The sequence below is a fragment of the Chiloscyllium plagiosum genome, unplaced genomic scaffold, assembly GCF_037043375.1.
Source record: "Chiloscyllium plagiosum isolate Xiang-an unplaced genomic scaffold, Cpla_swu_hap1 HiC_scaffold_18, whole genome shotgun sequence".
NCBI lineage: Eukaryota > Metazoa > Chordata > Chondrichthyes > Orectolobiformes > Hemiscylliidae > Chiloscyllium > Chiloscyllium plagiosum.
This window is the reverse complement of record NW_028270156.1, coordinates 29229372-29248008: the sequence shown is the minus strand read 5'-3', so window position 1 is coordinate 29248008 and position 18637 is coordinate 29229372. Positions and strand designations below refer to the sequence as shown.

Here is an 18637-nt window from a genome sequence, read left to right as displayed (position 1 = left end):
AAGCCATGATACTCATTTGGAGAACAGGAGCAAACATGAAGGGCTGAATAGCCTCATTTTGTGTTGTAACACGTCAAGGATTCTGCAATAGTCAGTTGAAGAGTTAGATGGGGCATCAGAGACAGCACCTCCAACAATGCAGTGACAGCATCAGCCTTGATTTTTGTTCTCAAGTCATAGAGCCAAAGAGTCATTGAAATGTACAATATGGAAACAGACCCTTCGGTCCAACCCGTCCATTCTGACCAGATATCCCAACCCAATCTAGTCCCACCTGCCAGCACCTGGACTATATCCCTCCAAACCCTTCCTATTCATATACCCATCCAAATGCCTCTTAAATGTTGCAATTGTACCAGCCTCCACCACTTCTTCTGGTAGCTCATCCAATAAACGTACCACTCTCAGTGTGAAAAAGCTGTTCCTGAGGTCTCTTTTATATCTTTCTCCTCTCACCCTAAACCTATGCCCTCTAGTTATGGACTCCCCAACCCCAGGGAAAAGACTTTGTCTATTTATCCTATCCATCCCCTCATAATTTTGTAAACCTATATAAGGTCACCCCTCAGCCTCCGACGCTCCAGGGAAAATAGCCCCAGCCTGTTCAGCCTCTCCCTATAGCTCAAAACCTCCAACCCTGGTAACATCCTTGTAAATCTTTTCTGAACCCTTTCAAGTTTAACAACATCTTTCCGATAGGAAGGAGACCAGAATTGCACACAGTATTCCAACAGTGGCCTAACTAATCTCCTGTACAGCCGTAACATGACTTCCCAACTCCTGTACTCAATACTCTGACCAATAAAGGAAAGCATACCAAACACCTTCTTCACTATGTTATCTACCTGCGACTCCACTTTCAAGGAGTTATGAACCCACTCCAAGGTCTCTTTGTTCAGCAACACTCCCTAGGACCTTACCATTAAGTGTATAAGTCCTGCTAAGATTTGCTTTCCCAAAATGCAGCACCTCGCATTTATCTGAATTAAACTCCATCTTCCACTTCTCAGCCCATTGGCCCATCTGGTGCAAGATCCTGTTGTAATCTGAGGTAACCCTCTTCGCTGTACACTACACCTCCAATTTTGGTGTCATCTACAAACTTACTAACTGTACCTCTTATGCTCGCATCCAAATCATTTATGTAAATGACAAAAAGTAGAGGACCCAGCACCGATCCTTGTGGCACTTCACTGGTCACAGGCCTCCAGTCTGAAAAACAACCCTCCACCACCACCCTCTGTCTTCTACCTTTGAGCCAGTTCTGTGTCCAAATTAAACCCACAACCTGCTGACTCAAAAGTGAGAATTGCATTTCTTCGGACACAGCTGACAATTAATGCAATAAATCTGTCTTTGGTTTGTTAACTTTCTTTATTAAATTCTCCCTTCAGCATTCCATAACATTACATTAGAAGTCACTAAAAAAAATGCAACAGGTTGCAAACAATAATGCAGTCTGGGCTGCTGACGGAGACCAGACAAGTGTTTTGAGTAAATCTTACCTGGACTTCATCTTACCTGGTAGCTGAATACATGAACAATGATTCCACATGGGCAGTTACAGGGAGCCATTTTGAACATCACAAAGAAACAGCCTCCATTTTAAAAATTGGCTGCAGTTGCTTCTGAAAACTAAATCAAATCAAAGACATGATACCAATTCTCATCACGCTGCTTTGTCTGCTGGCTGTAAGGCGTCCAATGTAAAATTAATTTAACTGTCTGGACAGATTCCCAGTGGCTGTGAATAAACACTACACCACCACCCATAATTTAACACTAATTGGCACTCACTCAGAGACTATGAGGCAGACCAAAATAATATGAAATGAAACAATAAAATACAGTAGTGCAGTAATAGCAAAAGTTTTGCAGTTTGGAGTTAGAACAGGATTATTGAGACTGGGTGTAGGAAGCATGCATAGCATCAAGGCCAATAAAATACATCTTTTATGACAAGTGTTAATTTGTCTTACCACCCTACTCCCCTTAACTGATTCACAAATTCTTACACAAATGGCAATGTCTAATTTGCATGGACTTTTATTTGAAGATGTTCAATCAAGTTTTGACAGCATCCATAATAGATAAAATACCAACACCTCCAACTTCAGTAATACTGGTTAACACATAATCTTGTATCATCACTGAGATCCATTAAACGTACATCAGGCAGATGTCAACTGTTCTACTGAAAAAAAAAGACAGAATAAGTTATGGTAACTGTTTAGACCTTTATAATTTAGACAGTGTTCCCTCTCAGAACAACACTGGCCTGCATTGGCACAGAGTCAAACTTTCATTTCTTGATTTCACATTCCTCCATGGTTTCATTTCTATGATTTCCTCCATTCCTCTTACTCTTCACAATCTCTGTGCTCCTCTAATTCTAGCCCCTTGGGCACCCTTAATTTGAATTTCTTCATGATTGGTATCTAAATCAAAACAACTGAAGACGCATCCACCAATCGTGCAATAATTAAAATTGAGATGTTCAAGGGACCAGGATTTGAAGAGTGCTGGTATTTCCGATATTTATGAGTCTGGAATAGAATACAAAGAAAGAGAGGGAAGAGGCCACATGAGAATTGAAAACAAGGAAAATGGGAACTTTAAAACTTATAGTAAATAAAGGGCAAAGAAGAATTGACAGAGGTCAGAGAGAAAAAAAGCAAAAATCTGACATCAGTTCCTCAACTCTCTTTGAAATATGCAAAATACATTGGTGCCTTAGCTCTGATGATGTGAAGTACTTCTTCCAACGAGGTTGAAAGAAAATGATCAATCAGATAACCACAGATAGCCTAGTCTAACAATGTAAAACTACTAAACAGTACAAATTCAAGCATGTTAGTGCAAAAGATAAGGTTGAAGCATTTGGAGCAATCTTCAGCCAGAAGTGTCAAGTGGATGATCCAATTGGCCTCTTCCAGTGATCTCCAGTACCACAGATACCAGTCTTCAGCCAGTTTGATTCAGTCCATGTGAGATCAAGAAATGGTTTAAAGCACTGGATAGAGCAAAGGCTCTGGGCCCTAACAACATTCCAGCAATAGCACTGAAGTCTTGTGCTTCAGAACTTACTGTTCTCCAAGCCAAGCTGTTCCAGTACAGTTACCACAGTGGCAACAACCCAACAATGTGGAAAATTGCCCAGGTATGACATATACACAAAATGCAGGACAAATTCAACCTGGCCAGTTACCGCCCATTCAATCTCCTCTTGATCATCAGTAAAGTGATGGAAGATGTCATCAACAGTGCTATTAAACAGCACCTGCTCAGCAATAACCAGTTCAGTGACACCCAGTTTGGTCCATTCAGTTCCTGACCTCATTACAGCCTTGGTTCAAACATGGACAAAACAGCTGAATTTCAGAGGTGAGGTGAGAGTGACAGGCCACAGTTGACCAAGTCTGGCATCAAGGAAACATGGCAAAATTGGAATCAATGAATATCAGGGGGGCAGACTCTCCACTGGTTGGAATCATATCTGGCACATAGATGGCTGTGGTTGGTGGAGGATGTTTGTCATTGATTACATAATTTTCAGCACCATACACAACTCCTCAGATATTGAATCAGTCCATGTTCAAATGCAACAGGAACTGGACAAGATCCAGTCTTGAGCTGACAAGTGAAAAGTAATATTCTCACCACAGAAATGCCAGGCAATGATCATTTCCAATAAGAGACAATCTAACCACCACCCCTTGACAATCAATGGTGTTAGCATCACTGAATTCCCCAGTATCAACATCCTGGGGGTTACCATTGATCAGAAACTCAACTGGATTCACCAAATAAACATAGCAACTATAAGATCAAGTCAGAGGCTAGGAATACTGCAACGATTCACTCACCTCCTGACTCCCCAAAACCTATCTACCATCTGCAAGGCACAAGTTAGGTATGTGATTGAATACTGTCAACTTGTCTGGATGGGTGCAGCTCCAACAACACTCAAAAAGCTTGAGAACATCAAGAACAAAGTAGTGCCCTTGATTGGCACTACATTCATAAGCATCCAATCCTTCTGTCACCAACTCTCATTAGCAGCAGTGCGCACCACCTACAAGATGCACTGCAGAAATTCACCAAAAATCTTTAGACAGCACCCTCCCTCCAAGCCTACAACCACTTCCATCTGGAAGGACAAGGAAAGCAGATACATGGGTACACCACCACCTTCATGTCCCTATCCAAGCCATTCACCATCCTGATTTGGAAATGTATCACTGTTCCTTCACTGTCACTGGACGAAATCCTATAATTTCCTCTCTAAGGGTATTGTGGGTCAACCTACAGCACATGGACGGCAGCGGTTCAAGAAGGCAACTCACCAGCATCTTCTCAAGGGTGACTAGGAATGTTCATTAAATGCTGGCCCAGCCAGCGACACCAATATCTCAAGAGTGATTTTTTAAAATTAACCATATATGGCCTGCTTACATTCATTAAAAGCCAGTCATTTTTGACAAACTTAATACCGTCTTGGATGGACAATGTGAGTGCAGTGGACCCAGTATATATTAATTTTCAGATAATGATTAACTAGATGAGGCACTAGTTATGTTTGAGTATTCAGGCTCTAGCTTCATGCAGTAGCACAATAGAAAGTTGGTTGGTGGACAGGAAGCAAAAACATGGGTAAATATCAATATACAAATGCATAATTATGGTATATGTTATGTAAAGAATATTAATCTGTCTTTTTGTTGGACACAAAGAGTTATGAATACCATTGTTATTTGACCTGTATCAGCAGCAGACTATAATTATTTCAAGTAGCATCACAAGGGACATTTAGAAATGTAATGAACATTCCCAAGACTAAACAGAAAACTCTTGACAATGGATCCCCTGGAGTTGTGAATGACTCTTCCCTTCTCACTAATAAACTGACAATTTGAGAGCTATCCATGCTAACGGTTGAGACAGTTAAAAAGTTAATTACCTCAACTAAAAGACAATGAGTGGGTCTGTGTCCAGACTAAGTTGATCTGTGGGAGCAACCTACAATGTTTCAATTGTATACCTCATGGCAGCTGCTGAATTCTAACTTCAAGTTTTCAACCCCTTCACTTCATAAAAAGAATCCTCAAGCAACTAACAACCCATCAATAAAAGTAGAGACTAAACTAACTTACTTCTCCATAAGTATATTTTATCCTCTTTGTATGCAAGTTTTTAGCTGATAACTTGATCATTTTTTATTTTAATAGCTTGCAGCAATAACTATGAAAGAAACCAACCTTAAAGCTTGTTCAAAGCATAAAGCAGTGCTGCTACATATCTTTAAATTGGAACACATGAAAATGAGCTGATACAAATTTGCAGTTCACAGACAACTCTGAGGACACAGTTATGAGGACCTGGTATAACTACATATTAATCATATTGGTCAGGAAATGCAATCCTGAAATGTGTTGACAACACAAGATAAGATGTTTGCCAGTGATGAGGACAACAAAATATAGAAAGGTAGAGAAATAGATGGAGAGATGGGACGAGAAAGAGAGAGTTAATCAAAAGGCCTAAAGGATTGTTGGTCCTTATAAACACACAGAGAAGTCACATTTCAGCTTGACAAAACCCTGATTAGACCACACCTGGAGTACTGTGGATGGTCTGGGCAGAATTCTTCAGAAAGGATGCCATGGCCCGCTATCAGTGCAGTGTGTCTGGATGCAATATGTTAAAATTTATAAAATAGGGATTGTAAAATAGAGTGCATTCTCTAGGATTTAGAAAGTGATTTGATCAAAGTTCTTTTTTAGATAAAAAGAGGATAGAATAAATAGCATGTGAATATTTCTGCTAGTTGGTGGGTCCATCATAAGGGAGAATGGACATATTAGAACGAACCATTCAGGAGTGAAATTGGGCAACACCTCTTTCCGCAGAGAATGAGAATCTAGTGGCAATTCATACCTCAATGTCTAGTCAGCTGAATGTAAACAGACAGAGCAACAGAAGCCTATACAATCTCCTATAGTCTGCTCAAAATTCACTACAATCATGACTGAATATTCACAGAACTGTACGTTCCATCTTTTGCTTTGTCTCTGTTCATCACTCTACTTTGTTTCTATCTTGCCATTCATGCTATCTGTCCCTCTCTTTGTCACTGTCTCTTACTCTGTCTGTTTTTCTGTCTCTGTAGATACATAAGAACAGGACCAACCATTTAACCCTGTGCTTAGTCTCACAGCCTTACTGTTTGTTCAGAAGTTCCTCATCTTCATGTTTTTGGTTAATTTGTTCATGAGATGTGGCCATTGTTTGCTAATCCAGCATTTATTGCCCATCTCTAGTTGCCTTGAGAAGATGGTGGTGAACAGCCTTCTTGAACTGCTAGGGTCCACTTGGTGTAGGAACACAGACAAAGCTATTAGGCTGGAAGTTCCAGGATTTTGACCCAGTGATACTGAAGAAATGGTTATACGTTTCCCGATTAGGATAGTGAATGGCTAGGAGGGGAACTTCCAGTTAATGCTGTTCCCATGCCCTTGTCCTTCTAAATGATGGTTATCTTTGGTTTGGAAGGGGCAGCAGTCTAGCTGCAGACATGAAGGTTTCTCTATTTCTTCATCACATTCTCATTTGAGACTGAATATAGACAAGTCTCAGTCCTGGATAAAGAGAAACTTGAGCAAACATCAACTCTGTAATGGAGCTTCCAGGTAACAGGAAGGTGATTCACAGTAAAACTCAGATTCTGACTGCACGTGAAGGGACGATCTTCTCACACAAAGAATTCCATAAATAGTTCTGCTTTACAGAATAAATCAAACAGCAAGATCATAAAGGTGAAAGATGTTCAAAACTAAATAATCAATCATCAAGGAAATAAAGTTTGAAGTGCCAAGTTGTAACAGTTAAATTTAGCAACCCAAGGATATAGAGATATACAGAAAGGATAAAGACAGCAAGGAACAAGGGGTGGAAGAATTTCCATTTCTTAAAGTGCCTTTCACAAGCTCAGGAGTGTTTCAAATGAAGGATCATGGCAACAAATTGTACACAGTAAGCTTCCACATATGTCAATGAGGCCAACAGCCAGATGATATGATCAAATAATATCATAAAAAAATACATACTGGCTAAGATACTCTTGGGAAAAAAATAATCGGATAACGTAAAGCCTGATTCTAAAGCAGCTTTGGGATGTCTGAAGGAGACAAACTCTTAAAATGTGAAAGAATTGTTAATTGGTCCTTTGCAAAATATCAGATAGTAGAGGATGGATCACCATAGCAACCAAAATGATTCCTCAACAGTAGAAGCGAAGCAAGCACCTTCCCATTTATAAAGATTATGAACATTAAGAGAAAGCAGGTTAAGGGTCAAACAAAATTGAAGTTTTCTTTTGCAAGAACCCATTATTAATAAGCACTAACTGAGTTGTGCTAAAAACATTTTTAAAAGCAACGTAGAATTTATAGTTGAAAGAGACCTAGCTTCATACTGTGTGCACTAGAATCACATGCTGTGTCTTGACCACTTTCCCCTAACATCACCCTTATCCTTTCCCCCCTCCATTTCGTGTCATCTAACCCTTCACTATCCTTCCCTCCCCTTCCCCTCACATCATCATGATTCCTCCCCTTCCCTCACATCACCCTGACACCCCCTCCCTACTACATCACCCTGACCTACACTCCTTTTTCCTGTCAGATCATCCTGGCTGCTTGCTACATCATAAGTTTAGTGTCTCAATGTAACCTTATAAACTGCCTTTGAAACAAATTTTCACAACAGAAAGGCATTCTACAACACAACACCATCCATCAAAATTCTTGGCACCTTCCTGAACAGTTTGTGCTAACCCATGTGAATAGCTTGTGATATAAGATTAGTTTAAGATGGACATTTGATTTCCAAAGGGAAATTTGGGGAATTCAGAACCTGTTTTGATTAAACTAATTTGAATTTAATCATAAGCACTAGATTTTTTAAAATTCTAAGCAATTAAATTCTAATGTCAATTTTGCTGGTCTATAATAAATAGCTGTTTTCTTCACAAAGGCATGGTTTCAGCATGGATTTTCTTCAGGAAAAATAGCTGGTTTAGTTAAATAAATTACACCTTGCAGTCAGAAAAAGATTTGTCACCAAATTAAATACAAAATTACTTGATAACTGTGCAGTGGGCAAGCTCCTTGCTTCTTTCTCAAGTGGTAGCATTGACATTTCTTTATGTGTCCAGTGAGAGAACAGCAAAGGCCTTGGTTTCACAATTCACCAAAAGACTCCAGTTACAAGAGTGCAGTATTCCCTCAGAAATGCATGGGGCATCAGAGTTTAAATTAGACTTTAAACAATTCACTGGGGGAGGCTGCTCCACAAACATCTATCCCTCAATAATGGGGGAGACCAGTGCAAAAGATAAGGCTGAAGCATGCACAACAATCTTCAACCAGAAGTGCTGAGTAGACTATCCATCTTGACATTGTCCAGTGATCCCCATCATTACAGATATTAGTCTTCAGCCAATTCGATTCACACCATGTGATATCAAGAAATGGTTAGAGCCACTGGATACTACAAATGCCCTGACAACATTCCAGCAATAGTATTCCAGAACTTGCTTCTCCCCTAGCTAACCTTTTCTAGTACAGCTTTAATACTGGTATTCACTCAGCATTGTGGAAAATTGCCCAGGTATGTACTGTACCGTAAAAAAAGCAGGTCAAATCCAACCCAGTCAATTAATATACCATCAGTTTTACCTCAATCATCAGTAAAGTAACGGAAGGTGTCATCAACAATGCTATCTAGCAGCACTTTCTTAGCAACAACCTGCTCAATGACACCCACTTTAGTGTCTGCCAGGGCCACTCAGCTCCTCACCTCATTATAGCCTTGGTTCAAACATGGCCAAAAGAGCTGAATTCCAGAGGTGATGCGAAAGTGACAATTCTTGACATTAAGGCTGCATTCAACTGAGTGTGGCATCAAGGACCCTTAGCAAAACTGGGATCAATGGGAGTTGAGGCAACCTCTCTGCTGGTTGGGGTTATACCGGCCACATAGGATGATTGCTGTTGGAGGACAGTCATCTCCGCTCCAGGACATCTTTGCTGAAGTTCGTCTGGGTAGCAGCTCCAGCTTCTTGAGTGCAGCTCCAAAAACATACACATAGTTTGACACCATCCAGGACAAAGCAGCCCACATGATTGACATCACATCTACAATTATTCAGTCACCCCACCACTGATGCTCAATAAATGTCTACCATTGACAAGATACACTTCAGAACTTCATAAAAGATCTTTAGAGAGCACCTTTCAAGTACCAGAGCAACAAATATTTGTGAACAGCACCATCTGCAAGTTCTTCTCCAAGATACCCACCATCCTGACTTGGAAATATAACTCCATTCTTTCACTGTTGCTGGGTTAAAATCCTGGAACTCCCCTGTGAATGTCATTGTGAGTCTACCTATAGCATATGGACTATAGCGGTTCAAGAAAGCAGTTGACTCCCACAATCTGGCAACTAGGGATGGGCAGTATATTCCGGTGCAGCCATGGACACCCCTATCCCATGAGTGAATTCAAAAAATGACTCAGTTTTTGTTTTGCCCAATCCACAAATGTCAGAGTACTATCCATCAAGCCATAGCTGAGTTTGTAAGTATAAATTTCAATTTGTGTCAACTTGTGCACTAGTATCCTGTTTTTTCTTGCTCTCATTCTCCCGTCATTGCCTTGTAAACTTTCATTTGTCAAGTTTTTGTCCAATTCCCCTTTTCAAACTTATCATTGAATCTACTTCAATGTATTTCAGGCAATACAGTTTAGATCACAACAGCTCATTCAGCAAAATTGTTTCTTCGTATAGCTTCTGGCTTAAATCTGTGCCCATTGGTTACTGACACATCCATCAGCGTAAACAATGGGCTATTCCAAATGTATCCATTGGACATGCTCTCAGCTGATGTGCCTGTGATTATAAGTAGGGCAAATTCTTACAAACATCATGCTTAATTCCCATTTTAGATCTCTTCTTGTTTTGTTATTCCGGATCATGATCAGATGGACCAATGGACCAAGGAGTGGCAGATGGAGTTGAATTTAGATAAATGCGAGATGTTGCATTTTGCTCACGTAAATTAAGACAGGAATCATACACTTAATTGTAGGGTCCTGAGGTGATGTTGCCAAACAAATAGATCTTAGGGTGCAGATTCATATTTCCTTGAAAGTGGAGTCGCAGGTAGACAGGGAAATGAAGGAAGTGTTTGGTACGCTTGGCTTATTGGTCAGTGACTTGAGTTGGGATGTCATGTTGTGGCTGTACAGGACTTTGGTTAAGTTACTTTTAGATTTCTGCATTTATATCTGATCTCCCTACTAGAGGAAAGATGTTGTTAAACTTGAAAGGATTCAGAAAAAATTTACAAGCATGTCGCCAGGGTTGGAGGGTTTAACCTAAAGAGAGAGGCTATCTAGACTGGGGCTGTTTTCCCTGAAGAACCGGAGGCTGAGGGGTGGCCTTACAGAGGTTTATAAAATCATGAGGGGCACAGATAGGGTGAATAGACAAAGTATTTTCCCTATGATGGTGAGTACAAAACCAGAGGACATAACTTTAAGGTGAGAGGGAAAAGATTTAAAAGGGACCTAAGGGGCAACTCTTTCATGTAGAGGGTGGTGTGGGTATGTAATAAGCTGCCAGAGGAAGTGGTGGAGGCAGACACAATTACATTTAAAAGGCATCTGGTTGCGTAAATGAATAGGAAGAGTTGTGAGGGATATGGGCCAAATGGGATTAGATTCATTTAGAATATCTGGTCGGCATGGACGAGTTTGATTGAAGAGTCTGTTTCCATACTGTACATCCCTATGACTCTATGATTGTGATGGGAGAAATGCATTGGTAATAATGGCCCACTATTCCACTAGCTAGAACATTGGTATAGATTTGCTTGTTCAATTACCAAAATGGCTAATTGCTTCTCTTTTGTACTGCTACTCAGAAGGAAAAAGATGTTTAGCAGGCTTTTTTAATGGATGCAAAATAATCAACCTCTAAGTTATGATCAAGACTTAAAAATATATTCCCCTAATTCCAAACATGGATATACTCAAACAAAAGAAAGGACATCTCTGCTGATATGATTTATTTTATAAAAAGGCAAAGCTCCAGAAAGAAAGTAAAGAGGTGATATCTTCTCATGTCCACTGATTTCTTGTCACCTAAGTCAAATTATGGACAGCCATAGACTGATGGTAGAACTTCAGTTCTGATTGCAATCAAGGCGGATTCAAGTCTTGAGAACAGTCCAGCTTTTCAGATTTCACAATTTGAAAATACTATCAAGTTCCCAGGAACTTTACTGAGAAATCCAGGAGACATTCTTGCAGTTTCTCTGGTGTCTTTCTTCCTAATTCCCTCAATCTACAAATAGAATTATAAGTCCAGTAAAGGATACAAAAGGACCAGAATGTCCCCTAATCTTTTCAAAGCGAAGTTTCCTAAAATGTATACATAGAATTTTACAGTACAGAAGAAGGCCATTCAACTTGTTATGTCCATACTGGCTTCAGAAAGAGCTAAGCATCTAGTCCCAATTCCAGCCCCATCTCCAAAACCCTCTAAATTCATTACTTCCAAATATATATCCAGCTCTTTTTGGAAAATTCCTGTGAAATCTGCCTCCACCAGTCTACCAAGCAGCATATTCCAAGTCCTAACAACTCTTTGAATAAAGAAGTTCCTCCTCATCTCACACTTAGCTTTTTTTGCTGAAATCTTGAAATTGTGACACTTAGGTACTGACATACCAAATACTGGAAAGGGAATATCCTTCTTCACTTTGTCAAAATTGTTCATAATTTTGAACACCTCAATAAGTTTGCCTTTTAATCTTCTCTGCTCGAAGGAGGATAAGCCCAATTTCTCTAATCTTTCCTTGTATCTAAAATCCCTAATTCCTGACATCACTCCAGTAAATCTCCTTTGCACTTTCTCCAGGGCTTTAACATCCTTCCCTAAATAAGGTGTCCAAAACTGAATGATGTACTCAAAGTATGGTTTCATTTAAGAGAACATATCCCATCAATTAGCTTCCTGAAAGCTTTGTTTGGCTGTTCAGTTCCAAGTCACTTGATGTTTCTGTAAATAGCTTGTGGCTTGCTGTTGATCTCACTCCTTGAGAAAACCACATTTAATTCAGAAATTATCCAAACCATTCCATGCCTTACTTTTTTTTTAAAGATTATTCTTAATTATAGATATGTACTCCCAACAGTTTGCATATATAGTATGGATTCAACATACAAATACAAAGTACTGCAGATGCCGGAACTCTGAAGTAAATCGAGAAAATACTGGAAATACATAGCAATTTATGAACCATGGAGACAAACAGAATTAATGTTTTGGGCGATGACCAATCATGAGAACATCCAATACAATGGTGTTGAGCTGAGGGGTGCCTCTTTAGTAGGTGCCCCATTCCCATCAAAGACCACCCAAGGTATGGCTCATTCCCGCTTTACCCAACCTCCATGAACTTTCCAACCAAATCCACAACTTCAACATGCCTTCACTGGGGCCTACCAACCTGGCCATTGAGACCCCAGACTCACTTCACACTCACTTTCATGTTAAATGCCTTCCTCTCAATCTCACTACAGTGCCAGAAGTGCCCACCTCTCCCAGTGGCACAGGCTCTCTGATTGGCTGGCAGTTCTCTGAGATGGGACTTGGTCTTGGTGTAAGGTAAGTATCCCACCTCAAGCTATTGGCTGTATAATGATTATGATGTTTGCAGAGGCAGCTATTTCCCTGCCTCCCCCAACCCTCACTCTCACCCCATGCCTCCTGAGTTGTACAGGAGAGTGTAGAATAAAATTCGGCCCAAACTGGAGCAAGTTATTAAGGCAATTAATTTTGATGCCTTCAAAAGGAAATTATATAATTACAAGAGAAAAATGGGAATAGAAAAATGCACTGAAAGGTTGAGAGGAGGTAGATTGAATGGGAGGAGAATCATGTGGAATATAGATACCAGTAGAGACTTATTGGGTTAAATGGTTTGCTTCTATGCCCCATATTGGCATGCATATATTACAGATAAAGCAAGCCAACATTAATTTTATGTTCATTTATGCAGAAATCTAAATCTCCTATAAGGTCCCGCTTATATCTTTGCTCCACACCCTAAACCTATGCCCTCTAGTTCTGGACTTCCCCACCCCAGGGAAAAGACTTGGTCTATTTATCCTATCCATGATTTTATAAATCTCTATAAGGTCACCCTCTACCTCCAACACTTCAGGGAAAACTGCTGGGACTGTAGAGTTGCCCACCAATCAGGCTGACAATTTTGGCTATTAGCTCCTTAAGGTTGGCCTTTCATCCTGACTTGCATGTGTGGACACTCAGATGTTGAGCTACAAACTATCACTGGCACATTCATTGAGGTGTATGAGAGAATGGGTCTCAAACTAAAAGTCTGGAAAATTGAAGTTCTCTACTAGCCAGCCCAGCTACACAATACTGTCTCCCAAAAATCAAAATCCATGGTGAGCCCTTGGACAACGTGGATCATTTCCCACACCCCAGGAGCCTCTTCTGATTAGCTCACATGATAAAAGCAAAACGATATTTCCAAGGAATATTACATTGGCCAAGTATTCTGATCAGTGGGGGAACTGCTGCGTTCAATCAAACAGAGAGATACCCACTTACCTGGATACTTTGAAAAGGTCAGATTTCTGATCCACAATGCAGAAGAACTCATTCAAAGCAGGAAGCATGCAGAGGGCAGCAGAAGAGAATCTACACAGAAAACACACCCATTTTCTACAACAATGGCTATGCTCAAATAATATTCAGTGTGACTGTGAGTGAATGTTGTGGTTCTGTTCGCCAAGCTGGGAATTTGTGTTGCAGACGTTTCGTCCCCTGTCTAGGTGACATCCTCAGTGCTTGGGAGCCTCCTGTGAAGCGCTTCTGTGATGTTTCCTCTGGCATTTATAGTGGTTTGTCTCTGCCGCTTCCGGTTGTCAGTTCCAGCTGTCCGTTGCAGTGGTCGTTATATTGGGTCAAGGTCAATGTGCTTATTGATTGAATCTGTGAATAAGTGACATGCCTCTAGGAATTCCCTGGCTGTTCTCTGTTTGGCTTGTCCTATAATAGTAGTGTTGTCCCAGTCGAACTCATGTTGCTTGTCATCTGCGTGTGTGGCTATTAAGGATACACCAACTAGCCACGAAATGACACGACCAGCTATAGAGAACAGCCAGGGAATTCCTAGAGGCATGGCACTTATCCACAGATTCAATCAATAAGCACATCGACCTGGACCCAATATACCGGCCACTGCAACGGACAGCTGGAACTGACAACCGGAAGCAGCAGAGACAAACCACTATAAATGCCAGAGGAAACATCACAGAAGTGCTTCACAGGAGGCTCCCAAGCACTGAGGATGTTACCTAGATAGGGGACGAAACGTCTGCAACACAAATTCTCAGCTCGGCGAACAGAACCACAACAACGAGCACCCGGGCTACAAATCTTCTCACAAATGTGAGTGAATAAGTGAACAGATAGAACATAAGATGAATGGGTGAGTGAAATGGATATGTGAGTGAGATAAGTGGTTAAGATGGCACATGGGTAAAGTAGCAGGTGCTGCAGGTGATAAGGTGGCAGGTAGATAAGATGGTGGTGTTAGAAATGGGTCAGATTGAAGATTGGTGGAGTGGTCGGTAGGTAAGAGGGAGAGTAGTTGGGTCAAGTTTGGAGGGACTGTCAGCTAGTTAGTACAAGTTGGGCGTAGTTGGAGAGAGTCAGGTTAGATCAGTGAGATAGTTGGTGGGGTCTCATTAGGTCAGGTCCAGGACTTGATTATGCAATAGAGGCATGAGGTTGGCACAGAGGAGTAGTTAGCTTCAAGGAAATCAAGAGGAAGAGTCACAGATGTCAGTGTTAGTGATTCAGGACTCAGTAGCCAGGAGATAGAACAGGATTTTTCTGTTTCACATTTCTAAAGTAACTATCTGGGTAAGTACGCAGGAACTGTCCAAAGTCAACAATTCATCTCAGCACTGGAGACATTTGTAAACTGTCTCAGGATGCAGGGAAATTGTTCATTGGGAGGTCTGGGCCATTGTTTTCACCTAATGGATGTCTTAATTTAAAGCAGCACCTATCCTCATTCACTTAATGATCCAATCTGCTAAACTAAGCGATATTTTAAACCATATTTACATGCATTACTATTGCAAAATTGAATTGAGTTTTTGAGAAGCATTGCAATTTCAAGAGTAAATTTAATTACATTACACAGACTACACAGTACAGAAACAGACTACTCCATTTGTAATGATGTTTATACTCCCACAGGTCTCAATTCAACTTTTCAAGATAAAACTCCATCTTTTTCATTCATATACCCATCCATTTTCCTTCCAGAAGCATCAAGGTTAAATGCCTCAAAAACTTTGTGTGTTAGTGAGTTCCATGCATAAGTTCAGAATGGATTGCTGTATTTCCTCTTTTGTGTATTTGGTAGTAACGTTAATTAGATTCCCTACAGTGTGGAAACAGGCCCTTTGGCCCAACAAGTCCACACCGACCCTCTGAAGAGTAACCCACCCAGACCCATTCCCCATATTTACTCCTGACTAATGCACGTAACTATATGGCCAATTCACATAACCTGCACAGCTTTGGACTGTGGGGGGAAACCGGAGCACCTGTAGGAAACCCACACAGACACGGGGAGAATGTGCAAACTCCACACAGACAGTCGCCAGAGGCTGGAATTGAACCTGGGTCCCTGGCGCTGTGAGGCAGCAGTGCTAACCACTGAGCCACCGTGCTGCCAGCTGTTGCAAGATATTATTGTTTTGAGCAGGAATTAATATATTTAAATGCTATGCTTGAATCAGCTTGTCTGCATAATCAGAGTGAAATAAAAATGACTCTGGTGCACTTTCTACTTCACGCTTGAATTGTATTCCTGCTGAAACCAGTTCTACATTTGGGGAGTTGAGTTTAATCACAGAAAATACCTTAAATCCTCATTGAATTGTTCCACTCCTTAATCATCTAAAGCTGCTGTTGAATAAATGCAAATCAAGGCTGCCTCCAAGTCTGACTGTTTTTGCTTCAGATCAGGAGTAATAAAATGTCTAACATCTCCAACTGAATGAACCTGACTTGATTGGTCTTTCAATCCTATAATAAAAAGCAATAGATGATTGCTCCCCTTCATGCTCCAAGGGATCAATGTGACAGAGTGATACAAAACAACAGCTGTGCTCATCCAACACATTAAACAAACACACAATAAACATAGTGTTCAATGCTTTAATGTGCTTGCTTTTAAACCTCATCATGGGTACGATGAAATCCTTAACCTCCTCCAGGCTTCTGAAATTGGTGCACTTATCCAACTTTGGCCACTTGCCCATACATGATTTTAATGGCTCCACCAGTGACAGTCATCCTTTCAGTTGTCTGAGCCCGATCTTCTGAAATTCCCTCTCAAAACCTCTGTCTCTGTCTCTGTCTGTCTCTGTCTCTCTCACACACACGCACACACTTCTTTTAAGATAATTTCTTTGACAGATACTCTAATTTTTCTCTATCTGGGTGGCACAATATATATTTTGTTTGTTAAATGTCATGCAAGGTGTGTTGTGGACATTTCACTACTATACAAATGCAACCTGATGTCAGTAAATGCTACTGTTTGCAGCTATGTTATTAAAGAAATGAAACAAAAGGAAGGCGTATCCTCCTACAGTGCCTTTCTGTGTGCAAAATGGACCAATGTGTTTTATAGGTGTTATATACTTTTGAAGGTGATCACTATTCTGAAGTAGAAAACTCACCATTCAATTTGTATGTAGGAAGAATTAACAAGCAACAATGCCATATTGATCAGGTAAGCTGTTTTTATGATATCGGTTACAGAAGTAGCTAAGATACCATGGATGACTCTATTACTCTTGCCTGAAATATTTCACTCGCTAGGGTTCCAAATTAAGGACGCTATGAATATATGAAATGGGAGCAACAATAATGCATCTACTCTACTCTACTTTACCATTTGGCCCCTCAATCCTACTCTGCCATTCAATAAGGTCATGGCTAATCTGTATGTGTTTGAATTCCACATTCCCACCCTTGATGACCTTTGATGTCCTTGTGTAACAAGAAGCCATCTACTTTTGTGTTAAAAATTACTCCAAAACATTCTGAGGCAGAATTCCAAGATAAGAAAACCTTTGAGGGAAAAGATTTCCCTTCATCTCTGTCCTAAAGGAGTGACCCCATCATTTACAACATTAGCCTCCAGTCCATAAATAAAAACAACCTTGTTACATCCACCTTGTCAAGACCATTCTGGATCTTATGTACTTCAATCAAGTTACTCTTTGCTTCTCTAAATTTCATGGTTAATAAGCGCAGCCTGTCCAAACTATCTTCATAATATAAGCCACTCATTCTAGCTTTCAATCTAGTCAGTCTCCTCTGAAATGCCTTCAATGCATCTACTTTCTTCCTTAAATAATGAGACCAAAACCAAGCACAGTATTCAGGATGTTGTCTTGCCAATGTCCTATATAATTGAGATGTAACAAACTTGCTTTTACTTTTAATTCATCTCTTACAAAACTGGAACCAATTGGAATCAGAGAGCAAACTCTCTGCTCCTTGGAGTCATACCTGGTGATTGGAAAGATGGTTGTGTTTGTTAGAGATCCGTCATCTCAGCTCAGGATATCTCTGCATGGGTTCTTCTGGAGAGTGTCCTAGGCCCAACTATCTTCAGGTGCTTCATCACCGACCTTTCCTCCTTCATAAGGTCATAAGTGGGGATGCTCAACGATGGTGTTTGTAACTCCTCAGATACTGAAGTCGTCCATGTTCAAATGCAACATGACCTGGACAATATCCAGGTATGGGCTGGAAAGTAGCAAGTAACATTTATATTATGCAATTGCCAGGAAATGACCATTTCAATTAAGAGACAATCTAGCCACCTATGCCTTGACAATCAATGGTGTTACCATCACTGAATGTCCCACAATCAATATCCTTAAGTTTACTAATGACCAGAAACTGAACTGAACTCTCCAAATAAATACTGTAGTTTCAAGAGCAGGTTAGAAGCTAGGAATACTGCAAAGTCTAACTCACTTCCTGATTCTACAAAGCCTGTCCATCATCTACAAGGTACAGGTCAGGGGCATGATGGCATAATCACCACTCACCTGGAACAGTCCAGCTCCAACAACATTCAGAAGTTTGACACCATCCAGGACAAGCAGCCCGTGTGATTGGCACCACATCTACAAACTCTGCCACTGACCTTCATTATCAGCAGTATCTACTATTAACAAGATGCTTTCTAGGCTCGACCTATTTTCAGCTACTTCATCAATGACCTTTCTTCCATCACAAGGTCAGAAGTGAGTGTGTTCACTTATGTTGTATGTAAGGAATCTAATCTAATCTTGTACAATGTTCAGCATTATTTGCAATTCCACAGATACCATCCAAATTCAGTATGACCTGGACACTATCCAGATTTGGGAACAACCATCATACGGTCAGAAGTGCGAATGTTCCCTTTGACTGCACAATGTGCAGCACC

At 40.5% G+C, this 18637-nt stretch overlaps 1 long non-coding RNA gene across 1 annotated transcript; it reads right to left on the bottom strand.

The window, feature by feature from the left end:
- Positions 1–2071: 2071 nt before the first annotated feature.
- LOC122558038 (uncharacterized) lies at positions 2072–17922 on the bottom strand. Its single transcript, XR_015760019.1, has 3 exons — positions 17707–17922; positions 13711–13800; positions 2072–2194 (listed from the first exon to the last, which is right to left on the bottom strand). It is a non-coding gene; the product is annotated as an uncharacterized LOC122558038 (long non-coding RNA).
- Between the last annotated feature and the right edge of the window lie 715 nt (positions 17923–18637).